General features: G+C 40.8%; 1 protein-coding gene across 4 annotated transcripts in view; it reads right to left on the reverse strand.

Annotated features, from left to right (window-relative positions):
• The window catches only part of LOC110127253 (cytosolic beta-glucosidase), a 217,055-nt gene that overhangs the window by 202,190 nt on the left and 283 nt on the right, over nt 1-14,582 (reverse strand). The window lies entirely within an intron of this gene.

Below are 14,582 nucleotides of genomic sequence, written 5' to 3' on the forward strand. Positions count from 1 at the left end.
ATTGCAATAGCATAATAACTGTCCTTTGTTTCCACGTCTTCTTCCTTCAGTTCCTCCTCCACTCTGATGACAAAACTCTTCTAGCATATGGACTTGACTGTAGCATTTCCTGTGCTTAATATTTTGTGGGTCCCAAGAACCCAGAGCACAAGATCCTGACACCAAGTCCTTAGCTTGGCACCTTATGTACATCATGACAAGGCCCTACCTGTCTCTCTGGCTGTAGGTCCTGCCATTCACCCTGTCATCAGAAAACATAACCTATGGCAGAATTTCTCAAATCATCGGCCATTCACAACACAATCACACAGAGTGTTTATTTTTTAAAAATATAAATTCCTGGGCCCCATCTATAAATATCACTATTAAATAACCAGGTATAGGCCCCCAAATCGTGAGACAAGAACTTCAGGTGTTGCTAGTACATTCTAAAGTATTACTGTTTTGTTTCTTCTACTTTAAGTTGTCACAGGATATCATAGTCATGTGTTTGCCTCTACCTCACTAGAATCTTGGATTCAAATGATCATTCTGCTGACCTTTTAAACCTCCAGACTCTAGTACCCACAGTAAATAAATATCTAGGAAGAACTATGCAGTAGTAATTCAAATAAACATTCATTCAATTTACTTGAATTACTAATTCATCCCCAGGAACCATCCAAGTACAACCTGGAGATAGACCTCTTCAGAATCTTCTTGCATAATTTCTCTACAACCAAGAGAAAAATCATCATCTAAGTCAATCATATTGTAGGCTTAGTATAGCTGTACCTGATCTTTCTTTGAGCCACAGAGCATGTACTAGCATGACCCTAGAGGATGTTTGGCCCAGCTGTATAGTTTCTATGCTGAGAACTCTTCTCTTTTCCCTTCATCTAGTCAGTTGAGCCACGAGAGTGTATTGTGTGCCTATGTCTGACAGGCTCTTGGCACCACAAAGAATCAGAAGATTTTGTTGGGGGGGAGGGGGCAGGGTCTATGTACTAGTTAAAAATTTTCTATGCAGTAAACCTGATTGATATGTACATTGTAAATTTAGCCAGATAATTTGTTGAAATAATTCCAATGAATTGGAACTGATAGGACTAAGAATATCCAAAATTTATAGTTTGAGTCCAAACCAGATTTTCCCCTATTACATAGATGGGACTTCATCAATCTTGTTCCTTAGTGTTAAAGTGGGTATGTTTCCTAAAACTGTACAAATGCTAGATTTTTAATTTTTGGTAATATGATATTACAAAGAAATTGTTTTTCTTCTGTTATTGTTCAGCTCAGTCATTTTTAAATATGCTTAACCCTTATGAGTCACTTCTGTTATTTCATGTCTTCTGTTGTGTTTTTTTTTTTTTTTTTTTTTTTTCATTTCCCTTGGTATAGCAATGTCTTTGTCTTTGTTGCTAGTTTCTAAGAACTCATTTATGGCTAAGGATGTTAACTATTTGTCATGCAATGCAAATGAAATACTGTATTTTATTGCCAGTAATTTACTATGGTGTTTTGTATTTTGCTTGTATATTAAAATATAATCAAGTTGTGTTTCTAAAAGAAAAGAACCAGAGGATACAGCACCTCCATCCCCATGTCTTGCTCTTCACACAAACACAATAAACAGTGACCAAAGGCCCTTTGTAATATTTCACTCTGTGAAAGAGCCTTAGTCTCTTACACTCTGGTGCAGAATGGCTGCCGTGCATCCCTAACCAGAGCCTGCCACCCAAACCTGGATAATAATTTGTAAGATATATGAAGGAACGGACCATCAAGAGAAAATGTTGCTCTTTCAAAGATCCCCCAGTATGCATCTGTATGATGGACTACAATAACTCCAAAGGAAGATTATTGTCTTTAGAGTAAATAATGCACTTCTTTCCCCAAGTCTCAAAGCCTGCATTTAAATGATTATTCATGGGTGTTATGGGAGTCTTTAAGCCTTAGCTGGGCAATTCCCAACATAAAAATGGGTCATGTTTCAAAAACCATCTTTATGAGTCACCTGCCCAGAAACTCACCGTTGCCTCTTACATTACTTTCCAAATTCCCAGGTCAACCCCCAAAATCTATTTATCTCATTACACACCTGAAGGGCATTCAGTGACACCAATCCCTATTTACAACACCATTCCTTTGCGAACATGTCCTCTAAATTCCCAGTCAAGTGACATGTAAAAACATTTCTCTCTGCATGCGGACATGCATGGGGAAAGATGAAAGGATGAAAATGAGAAGCAAATGAGATCAGATGCTTCCAGAAAACAGAATCCTGTTAATCTTACACAAACATTCATGAAATGCCTTTCTCCACATGGTTACTGCTCATTAGGGACAAAGAATTATAGCCTCCACTTTCAGAAGAGAGCTTTTCAGAATCTGAAGTAACTCCCACCCACTCCTTGCTACCTAGTTGAAACATAAACATGGTTATAAAAGAATCTGACATTGAATATGAAACCATCCAAACTCTTGCCTATATTTTCAATTTGTCCCCTAACTCCATTAAGTACCTATTATGATTAGCATACATTTTAAACTGGTGCATCACAGGAAATAGTCTCCTATTTTGAATCCACTTAAAGCCAAATATATCAACATTTACTGTTTCAAAATATAAAATAGTCTCTTTTTGATTAAAAAAAGGAGAAGAAAATCTAGCTTGGTTTTTTTTTTTTTTTCTATTATTAAAATGTAAAGGATTTTTAAAATCTCATTTATTTTGTCAATTGGTTCTGCATAGCACTCTTCAGCCCAGTCCACTCTCAATTATCCATGCTAAGGAAGGAGGATCAGTGGCCTGGATAATCTAAAACAGCAGACAATTTTAAAAGCCCTTGCACTTGGCCTAGGCATACTTTACAATCAAATTCTGATTATCCACACTAATGAAAGGAAGAACAGGCACCTTGAGAAAGATCCAAAGCCAATACAGATCTTTTCAAGGCAGTGTCCCACACAGCAGAGGAAAAGGAAAATAACAGGGCTGCAGCTGCACCCTTGCCATCTGAAATACCAGCCCTCAGTGTAATAGCCATGCTAATATCGTATCAGTCCATATCAATATTTCTCATGATACTGCACGCATGCTAAGTTGCTTCAGTCGTGTCTGACTCTTGGCAACCCTTTGGACTGTTGCCCCCCAGACTCCTCTATCCGTGGGATCCTCCAGGCAAGAACACTGGAGTGGGTTGCCATGTCCCCCTCCAGGGGATCCTCCAGGCAAGAACACTGGAGTGGGTTGCCATGTCCCCCTCCAGGGGATCCTCCCCACCCAGGGGTGGAACCCGCGTCTCCTGCAGCTTCTGCATTGCAGGCGGACTCTTTACCCCTGGGCCACTGGAGAAGCCCCTCTCATGATATTAACCATTATTAAAAGCATGGAGCTATGTCCAAATGCTCTCAGGGAAAAAGCCATATTATCCATATCATTCCAAAGAATTAATACAATAGACTGTTATAGGTATTAAAGATTTCTTTGGGTGGCTTCCTTTGCATATCCCACTCCCAGCTCCTTACTATCTCTATCAAGCTCCCATAATATACTCAGATGAGTAGCATAAAGGATGAAGGCGAAAGAGGCAGTACGCTGCAGGAGGAAAGGAGACCCAGCCTGGAAGTTGAGAAGCCTGGATCTTTGTCCTCTGTTCGTCTCTGCACATGCCAGAAGTCAGGTATGCATTCAAGCAGAGGGAACGGTGCATGCAACAGTACATGAAGGTCATGGCACATTTAAAGAATTACTTGTGCTTCATTTTGGCCAAAGAATAAGATACAAATGAAAAAGAAACAAGAGATAAAACTGGGGATATAGTCAGAGGTAAAATTACAAAGAGTTGTTGTTTTTTTTTTTTTTTTATGCCATGCACGGATTCAGAAATAGTTCTGTACAAGGCAAGAAGACAATTAAATAATTGTTAAATTGTACTGAACACATGTAGTTTGCCCAGTGCAAATCTAAACAGCTGATATTCATAAACATAGTTACAACAACCAAGACAGGTACCCCTACTATTCCCATTTTACACATGAGGAAATGAGGTACAAAGCTTGGTTGTCTCCAAAGATCACATAACTGGTAAGAGGTGAAGTTAGAGTTCAAACTTGGTCTATTTGATTTCAGAGCTCATGCTATCTCTTAAGAAATGCAAGGAGTCCCCTGGAGGTCCAGTGGTTAAGACTCTACACTTCCGATGCAGAGGACTCAGGTTTGATCCTTGGTTGGGGAACTAAGACCCTATATGCTGCACGGGGCAGCCAAAAAGTAAAAACTAAAAACTGAGGACCACTTAGCTTCTCTTACAAAAAACAAAAAAAAAATCATTAAAAAAAAAAAAGAAATGGAATGAAGTGGGCAGAATTTTAAAAGACCGTGCTAGAAGCAGGGTGTTTGAGAGAGTAGAGGAAAGCGGAGGGGAGGCAAGAGAATTTAAGACAAAAGATAGTGAGTTTTGGAACTAAAAAAAAAGGAAGCAGTAATGGGGAAGATGGGTGTAATCAAGGGGTTTAAAGGAGGTAGAACAAAAAAATAATTGATTAAATAAAGAAAGGTAAGAGGAACAGTCTAGCATGAGCCCCATATTTCTGTCTGGGACACTGTGTGATGACCCAGTAATTCTTGAAGAATCACTTAAGCTTTGCACCAGTGAACTTACCTGGAAAGCAACCCCTGCCAGATGGGCAGGCCGAAGAAAGAACAGTCTTTCTTTCAGTGCAATGCTGGCACACATTTATCCAAATAAACAAATGTCCCAGCTTAACTGATGAATTTGGTGGTGACAAATTAATTTATGTACAGATATGTAGGACACGATATAGATCTCTACTCCAAACAGGAGATGTAGCAAATCTACTGAGAAACAGCAAATTTTCTCTTAGCTTCAAAGATGCATATTGATTCACATTTGTTTTGTTTGCCTTTTTTGCTTCTTTTTATTTTTAATTAGGGGATAATTACAATATTGTGATGGTTTCTACAATATAAGCAGCTCATGCAGTTCAACAGCAGAAAAACAAACAACCCAATCAAAAAGTGGGCAGAAGACCTAAACAGACATTTCTCCAAATAAGACATACAGATGGGTAATAAACACATGAAAAGATGCTCACCATTGCTCATTATTAGAGAAATGCACATCAAAACCACAATGAGGTATCTTCTCACACCAGTCAGAATAGCCACCATCAAAAAGTATACAAACAGTAAATGCTGAGGAAGGTGTGGAGAAAAGGGAACCCTCTTGCACTGTTGGTAGGAATGCAAATTGATATAGCCACTATGGAGAACAATATGGAGTTTCCTGAAAAAATTAGGAATAAAACTACAATATGATCCAGCAATCGCATTATTGGGCATATACCCTGAGGAAACCATAATTGAAAAAGACATACATATCACATTTGCTTTCTACGCAACATCCATGTATATAGAAAGATAGAGAGGAGAGAAAAAGAGGCAAATGTGTTATAGTCTATCAGGATATATTTAAGTATCTTACAGAAATCAAAACCATCTATAGAACATTCCTATTAGGATAAACAAAAGTGGATGAGTGCATGAAAATCTATGAATGTATACAAGGAGACTGAAGTATAGACCCAAAATTTGAAGACACCTCTCTGGCTGATTTTTTATTTGTTTGCTTGTTTGTATATTTTAAATGCTCTACAATTATTTTGTAGTAACTCCATCATACAGATAAAAATTCTTTTTCCTAAACATATGTGATAAGCATTCATTCAGTATCAAGAACCTTGTTGACAGAAAAGAATATATAAGCAGGCAGACTGCTATCGGCAAATACCCAACATGTACCAACAGTGATGGCAGCAGATACCTTTCATCATTGCCCATGAAGCCAACTCGTTATCAGGAAACTTGGTACATGGAGAATCTGTGTTGGTCCTTTAATGGACCAGAACCTAGTGGTCCAGAGTCGACAATGAGAAAGTGAAAGAAGGAAAGAGGCTAATATTCCCTAGGTTAAGCAGCCGGCTTTCACGTTCCAGGGAATCAGCCAGAAATAGAAAGAGAAAGAGAGGAAGAGAAAGAAAGACACGGGGACCAAAGCTCTGATGGAGCAAATGTGTTTTAATCAACATGGTGTGGGCATATATACTGTCTTACAAGGTAGTTATTCTCAGCAAAGAAAAAGATTAAAATTCAGACTTACAAAACACAAGGCGATCCCTATTAAAAGAGAGAAGAGGGTACTTATCACCATAATGAGAAACTAACAAAGGAAATGCCTGGATTCCTCAGCCCTGGGAAAGGCGTGCCTCTCCCCTTAATTCCTGAATATTCAGGAATTAATAAGGACCAAAGGATTCCGACAGATCCAAAACAGCACACAGGAAGCTTCCTGTAAGATGCTTCCTGACAAATCTGTGTCCAGAATAAAGGGATGTAAGAAAGGATGAAAAGTACAAATGGCTTGGAGCCGCTGGCCCCGAGGCAGGCACTTCTCTTGATCGTGGCACCCATCGTCCACCACGGCTTCTCTCACACTCTCTCAGTATTTCACTTCCTCTCATTGCCTGAAATGCCATCAATTCCAGGCTATCACATCCTCTTTCTGAAAAGCTTAAGACTAGAAAATTCCCAGAGCTTGGATGTGTTAGTGACAAAGAGAAGGAAGATAAAGGTAAGAAGAAGATGGGGGAATTCATTTGCTAAACTTTGAATAATACTGTATAGTTTATAAGACACTTTTGTTCTACAAAGGCATGTTAATAAGGACTTCCAGTTCAAGATGGGGAGTGGAATGGACATTTAATTCCTCTCCCTCTCACAACCCCACTGAAATGACAATTTTTTTTTTTTTAAACCCATGACATAACTGAAAACCAAAAAAGCCCCTAAAGAATGCCACATTGACTAAAGAATTTGTGGCAAACAGAAAGTAACTAGAATGGAATTGTCTGAGAAACTAAAGCAAAGGATGACAATACACACGGGGACACACACACACACACACACACACACAATGGCTGGTAAGCATTAAGAGGGTTTGCCCTAGAGAATCTATGGGTCAGTCACTGCAGAGAGAAGAACAGACTCAGAGCGATCATCAGAGTAATTAACTAAAGGATTATTCAACACGTTGCCGGCCTGACTGTTTCCTCACCCACCCTTCAAACAGAGCAGTTGGTGCTGCCTTCACCCCACCTCAAAGTTACAAGATATGCTCAATAAAAGTGAGATATGTGACAAGAAAAGATGGCTATCAAGGGTACTGAGTGCAGAAAGGCAGAATAAACTCTAGAACTAAATATGAATTTGAAGGGTAGTACAGATGGGAAACAAAAGTCAAAAGTGAACAATCAGACAAAGAAAGATGAATATGGTATGATCTCACAGTGGAATCTAAGGAAACAGAAAAAAAAAACCAACTCATAGAGAAAAAATAATCAGATCCATATCCTCCAGAGATGGGGGGTGAGGGGAGGAGGAACTGGATGCAAGTGGTCAGAAGGTACAAACTTTTGGTTATAAGATAAATTAGTACTAAGGAGGTAATGTACAACATGATGCCTAGACTAAACTTTGTTGTATGCCATATTTGAAAATTGCTAAGAGAATAGATCCTAGAAATTGGCATTAAAATTTTTTTAAAAAACTTTTTTTTTCTTATTGTGGTAATCAATTGACAATATATGTAAGTCAAGTCATTAAGCTGAAACTTTTAAACTTATACAGTGCTGCATGACAATTATACCTCAGTTAAACTGATGAAAAAAGAAAGACTTGATAAAAACACTTTTAAAGGGCAAACAAAAACATTCTTTTTTAAAGTTCTCATTATCTGGCAATTATTGAGATCTAAACATTGGCTTCCTTCCCTTACATACATAGTCCTTTATGAGTAGACTGACCATCAATGGGTCCCACTCACTTACACAGAACCCTGCTTCTTACAGGATCAGGACTGTTTCAGCTGAACAAAACCACTTAACTTCAAAGGAAGCCTGACTCAGTTACTCATATCAATGTATTCTTCAATCAAAATCATAAATGGGTATTCCAGGATCACCAGCCACTTGACAAAGACAAATAGCATGAAAAATGAGGATCCAAGTAAACAAAGATTTCAAAGTGATACAAAAAAGGGCGGGGGCAGGGGGGAGACAATTTTTGAACTAGCATTCTTTAAAAGATTTAAAGAATGACTACATCCAAAAAACAAAACATGACCTCCTGGAAATTAGACAATCAAAGAATAAAAATGTGTTCCTAAAACTTAAAAATATGATTGCCATAATTAAATACTTCATAGAGAGGTTGAAAGATAGAATGAACAAAGCTAATGCCCAAATTAGTAATCTGAAAGAAAAAGTTGGGGAAATCAACCCAGATCCAGAGAAGTACACAATGTAAGAAAAAGTTCTCCAATACTTACCCAATGAAATTTAATTAAAAAAGAGAGAGAAAGAGATGAGCATCAGGGATTTTGCAGGTGAAAAATCTGAGGCTTGGAGAAATTAAAGAGATTTAACTCTCCAGTAGTTCACAAATAGTCTGATATAGTCTTCATATTTCCCACTCATAAGCCTAAAGCTAAAATTCAATCAGTACATGAAATTGTGGCCTCAGTGGTTGATTACAGCTGGTACCCACTCTGATTAGTTAAGTGAGTGCCAGGCTAGTCAAGTCAGTTGACATCTGGCCTCTAATCTTAATGGTCAATGAAGATGCTGCCAGTAGTCTGTGCCATACCAGCGGCTGACGGTTGGAATTTCCTCTCATTAGTCAATGTAAGTGCAAGTCCACTCTATGACAATTTTTTTTACAGTTAGCATTTGATTGGTCAGTGTATCAGCTAACGAATATCTGAATGCCAACCCGGCCAGAGCCCATACTTGTTCAATGATGCCTACATAATTTCATCATACAATCAAAAACGGGGGCAACTACTGAGTTTTTGTGGATCTCAAATTTGAAACTGGGGGAAAGAAATAAGGGTGGTTTCTCTCACCTCAACTTCAAGGTATGAGAAATTTCATGGATAAATTCTTACCCCTCTTCCTCCTTTTTATAAGTGTCCCTGTTTTAAGTCTGCTTCCACTTCTTTCTTAGATGGTTCATACAAAGGGCAGATCAGTTTGGTGAACGCTGTACCAGAAGACTACCAAGGGTAGCCAAAAGATAAATCCCCATCTGAAATGTTTGCTCCAAGGAGTTCAGTGGAAATTAGGAAGCCAGGTACACAGCCAAAACTGGTTGAGTGGAGGAAGCAAACAGGAAGCGGTCTAAAGAAATATGGGGCCTGTGCTGACATCTACAGCAGGTAGATAAAATGGGCCTCTAGCTCAGGTTGCATCGTTGAATTCAGTTTTTAAAAGGTACGGAGAAGAAACAACCTGGATAGAATCACTACAGGCCTTCCCTGGTGGCCCAGTGTTTAAGAATCCGCCTGCCATTGCAGGAAACATGGGTTTGATTCCTGCTCCAGGAAGATCCCACAGGCCTAGGAACAACTAAGCTGGTGCATTGAAACTACTGAGCCCCCACTCTAGAGTCCGAGAGCTGCAACTACTGAAGCCCATGTACCATAGAACCATGCTCTGCAACAAGAGAAGTCACCGCAATGAAAAGCCCATGCCCTGCAAACTAGACAGTAGCCCCCCCTCAGCTCACTGTAACTAGAGAAAGCCTGCTCGAAGCAGTGAAAGCCCAGAGCAGCCAAAAATGGATTAATTTTTTTAAAAAATGAATCACTTAAAACTGGGCCTAAGACCAAAGAATTTGTTCATTCTCCCACTTTTGTAAGCACAAAAGAACCCCAAGTTTCTCAACTACAGGAGTTCATCTTTGATACATCAAGGCAAATAGAAGACCCAATTTTGAGGCCAGCCTCAATATCTGCCAACATAAAGTCAAAATCCAAGTTAAATCATACTCCAAACATTACACTGATATCCAGTGCATCATGGAGGGTTGGTAATCGCATTCATAAAACTGAGGGCTTTATCTCCTTAAAAACCACAAACTTGGATTCTGCCAGGAGGCCTTAGTGGAGTAGTTTTAGACTTTACTTAGGACCCGCAGGATTTTTGCAGAGTATATTCACCCCTTTAGGGCCTTCCCTGAAATTACTGGGACTTACAAGCTCATAAGAGCTGTACAATCAGGTCCTAAAAGTTATTTTCATAGGCCCTCCGTGGCTTACAAGGAAGTAAACAATGGCACTGAACTATCTGCTGCTTTGTGCCTCATGTTTCCTGCAGCCAGAAACACAGGCAAAGAGTTTCATAAAGGGTTAAAAATCATGGGGATTTTTTTTGTGCTTTAAAATATTGCATGAGATTCACTTCCGTATGAATGATGATTATCTTCATTTTCTTCCCTGCCTCTTTGTCTAACGAACACATTTTTACAGGTTTTACAGGGTTCTTTACAACTCACCTAAAACACGTAATTTTCCTCCTGCTTATATCACTTGTTTATTATTTATTTATTAGATTTATATGGTGCTTTCCTTCAAAAAGCTCTAGGCACCATGAAGCCAACTCTGGTATAATAAACATTAAACTCTTCTTAAAAACCATAGCCAAGGAAGTGGCCAACATGAAGGTGAATGAGACATGGACAAGGACAGAGAGAAGAAAGAGCCATAGGTCTGGTAAAATACACAAGCAAATAGTACATTAGGAAGCCCAGTGACTGAAGGGCCTGTTTTGCCCTTTCTGGTCACTCTACTTGCAAACACCTGACAGTGACTTCCATTCCAAGTAACAGAGCCAAAAAATCACAGATTCTGTGTGGGGGTGGGCATGGATCTGTAGAGGAGGGCAGGGGCCATGGAGTATGATAGCTCTCTCTCCAGACTCAGGGGAGGGTGTCTGAAAACAAAGATACCTACACAGACAATGTGTTTTGAAAATCAATATAAAAAGATACATCATGATGTTTTAGAATAAATGACCAAGAGAGATTTTTTTTTTTTTATAAATACAGATGATGCTCAGTCCTCAGTTCTGCTAACTGTCCATGACTTCCAAAGATTCTGTGAACTTTCAGAGGCTAGGGAAGCTCAAAAGTTCAAAGATTATCAAAATTGGAAAGTGACAAGGGGACTTCAGCTTTTAAATGCCAGGCCACATTGATCTGACAAAGCCACGTGTTGACATCCTGCATGTGTGATCCCTACAATGGTGGAAGGGGTAGCTAAACAGTAACTCCGAGTAACTGGACAAGAATGAGCAAGAACAGAGTATATTCTTATTTAGGGTCCAAAGAAGAAAGGACCATTCCCAGTAAATGGAGCAGATGACGTAGTGGGACAGAATCAAACCAGGAGAAAAGAATAACATTCATCATCATTACTAGTAGTAGTAGTGTTATTTTTACTTAGTGGATACTATGCACCAGGCATTGGTGGCTCAGATGGTAAAGTGTCTGTCTACAATGCGGGAGACCTGGCTTCGATCCCTGGGTCGGGAAGATCCCCTAGAGAAGGAAATGGCAACCCACTCCAGTACTCTGCCTGGAAAATCCCATGGACGGACGAGCCTGGTAAGCTGAAGTCCATGGGGTCGCCACGAGTTGGACACGACTGAGCGACTTCACTTTCACATGCACCAGCATTCTTGTGCTTCAATTACATATGCAGACCTCTTTAAATCTCAGAACAAAGCTACAGGGTGGGTATGACCATTTTCTTAATTTTACAAATAAGGAACCTGAGACTTAAACAAGTTATTTGTCCAAAGTCACTCAGCTAGTAAGTGCTCGAGCTAGGATTCAAACCCAGCATAAAAGGATAGGTAAGAAAAGAAAGTCAGTTCAGTCACTCAGTCGTGTCCGACTCTTTGTGACCCCAGGAACCACAGCACGCCAGGCCTCCCTGTCCATCACCAACTCCCGCAGTCCACCCAAACTCATGTCCATTGAGTCAGTGATGCCATCCAACCATCTCATCCTCTGTTGTCCCCTTCTCCTCCTGCCCTCAATCTTTCCCAGCATCAGGGGCTTTCAAATGAGTCAGCTCTTTGCATCAGGTGGCCAAAGTATTGGAGTTTCAGCTTCAACATCAGTCCTTCCAATGAATATTCAGGACGGATTTCCTTTAGGATGGACTGGTTGGATCCCCTTGCTGTCCAAGAGACACTCAAGAGTCTTCCTCAACACCACAGCTCAAAAGCAACAATTCTTCGGTGCTCAGCTTTCTTCATAGTCCAGCTCTCACATCCATACATGACCACTGGAAAAACCATAGCCTTGACTAGATGGACCTTAGTTGGCAAAATAATGTCTCTGCTTTTTAATATGCTATCTAGGCTGGTCATAACTTTCCTTCCAAGGAGTAAGCGTCTTTTAATTTCATGGCTGCAGTCACCATCTGCAGTGATTTTGGAGCCCCCAAAAATAAAGTCTGACACTGTTGCCACTCTTTCCCCATCTATTTCCCAAGAAGTGATGGGACCGGATGCCATGATCTTAATTTTCTGAATGTTGAGCTTTAAGCCAACTTTTTCTCTCTCCTCTTTCACTTTCATCAAGAGGCTCTAGTTCTTCTTTACTTTCTGCCATAAGGGTGGTGTCATCTGCATATCTGAGGTTACTGATATTTCTCCTGGCAATCTTGATTCCAGCTTGTGCTTCTTCCAGCCCAGCATTTCTCATGATGTACTCTGCATATGAGTTAAATAAGCAGGGTGACAATATACAGCCTTGATGTACTCCTCTTCCTATTTGGAACCAGTCTGTTGTTCCATGTCCAGTTCTAACTGTTGCTTCCTGATCTGCAGACAGGTTTCTCAAGAGGCAGGTCACCATGAATAGTATGAAAAGAAAAGAAAACGGACATATAAAAGGCATCTGTGCATTGACAGAAAGGAAGATCAATTTCCCTTCTGAAAGCAGTTATGAGACAGTGAACAGCACGATAGTGGGCTAGGGATCACAAATAAAGAGCTTACAGTAAGGCAGCAGCAAGCTGGGTGTAGACAGAAAAGGGCTAGCCATGCGGAAGCCCTGTGAAAAGAGAGAAGCCCAGAAGGGAGCCGTATGCTTACCCCCTGCACCTGAGTGAGCAGGATCTGGAGCTGGGTGCTGAAACCCACTGTGTTGTCTTGGATAACTGATTGCATATTTCAGCCAAGTTTACTGCAGAGTTCTAAACTGAGTCATTCTCAGTAAACCCTTTGTGACTGACCCCCATCTAAATATAAGTACCATTCAGGAATCACTTACTAATCATTCAGCGTTTAACTTATATCATCTTATTTAAACCTCACAGCAACAATATAAGGTTGATAATACCATCATTATCCCCATTTACATGAGAAGGCACAGAGAAGTCGAGTAACTTGCCCAAAGTCACACAGAGTTAGGAAAAGGTAGAGACGGACCCCAGGTCCAGGGAGTCTGACTCCACAGCCTAATTTCCTAGGCTCCATTCTATGTTCCTTCTAGAACCTGATTCTGTTCACTCCATTCCAGCACTCTGCAACCCCCTCTCAGTTCTGTCTGAACTCTCTTCCAAGGAGGAAACTAGCCAAGGCAATATCTCTCATTTTTACTCCTAGAGGGTCATCTCTGTCAAGTCACCCACGCTGACCAAGTGGAGATTATCTGGGAAAAGATGAAGACGGTACTACAGAGAGAGAGAAAAGTGATGTGGGACCTTGCTAAACTGGACATTCCCAGACCTTTTGAGCATGCCTTGTATCAGAGCATGAAAGTGTGAAAGTATTGGTTGCTCAGTCATGTCCGACCCTTTGCGACCCCATGCACTGCAGCCCCGCCAGGCTCCTCTGTCCATGGGATTGATTCTCCAGGCAAGAACAGTGGAGTCAGTTGCCATGCTCTCCTCCAGGGGATCCTCCCAACCCAGGGATCGAAACGGGTCTCCCGCAAGGCACGCTGATTCTTTACCATCTGAGCCAGCAGTCCCCATGGAAGATGGCTTCTACCTGGCAGTTCCAGGGAGGTGAACGGAGACCAACTTCATCTGGATCCTCTGACCTCTCACAATCGCTCCCCTTTACTTCTCAGCCACCCAGGAAATGGGGGGGAGGTGGGGGCTTGTGCCTAATAGAAATAGAACCGGGCACCTCTCCCAACTGAAGGACAACCCTTAACGATGTCTCTTAAAATCTTTGAAGGTACTTAGTATTTTCCAACCAACAGGAGCAACTGTTTTCATTTTTAGGGAGGTCATGGCCAATGTGTTCAAGAAACAAATGATGAAAGCAACTCGCTCAATATACACTGATGTCTCAGATACGCTGAAACCGACCAAAAATACAGCTGTTGCTGGGTCTTCAGCCAGTCACCACCACCACCCTTGTGCCTAAGGAAAGGGACATGGGAAGCGAGCCTCTTCTATAAGAAAAGAGGTAGTTTCATTTATACAATTATGGGCTCTTCAGTGCTTTTCTGGGACTTCCCAGGTAGTGCTAGTGGTAAGAACCCACCTGCCAATGCAGGAGGCCTACGAGACGCAGGTTCGATCCCTAAGTTGGGAAGATCCTCTGGAGGAGGGCATGGCAACCCACTCCAGTATTCTGGCCTGGAGAATCCCCATGGACAGAGGAGTTGGCGGGCTACAGTCCATGGGGTCACATAGAGTCGGACACAACTG

Source organism: Odocoileus virginianus, chromosome 21, assembly GCF_023699985.2.
Source record: "Odocoileus virginianus isolate 20LAN1187 ecotype Illinois chromosome 21, Ovbor_1.2, whole genome shotgun sequence".
NCBI lineage: Eukaryota > Metazoa > Chordata > Mammalia > Artiodactyla > Cervidae > Odocoileus > Odocoileus virginianus.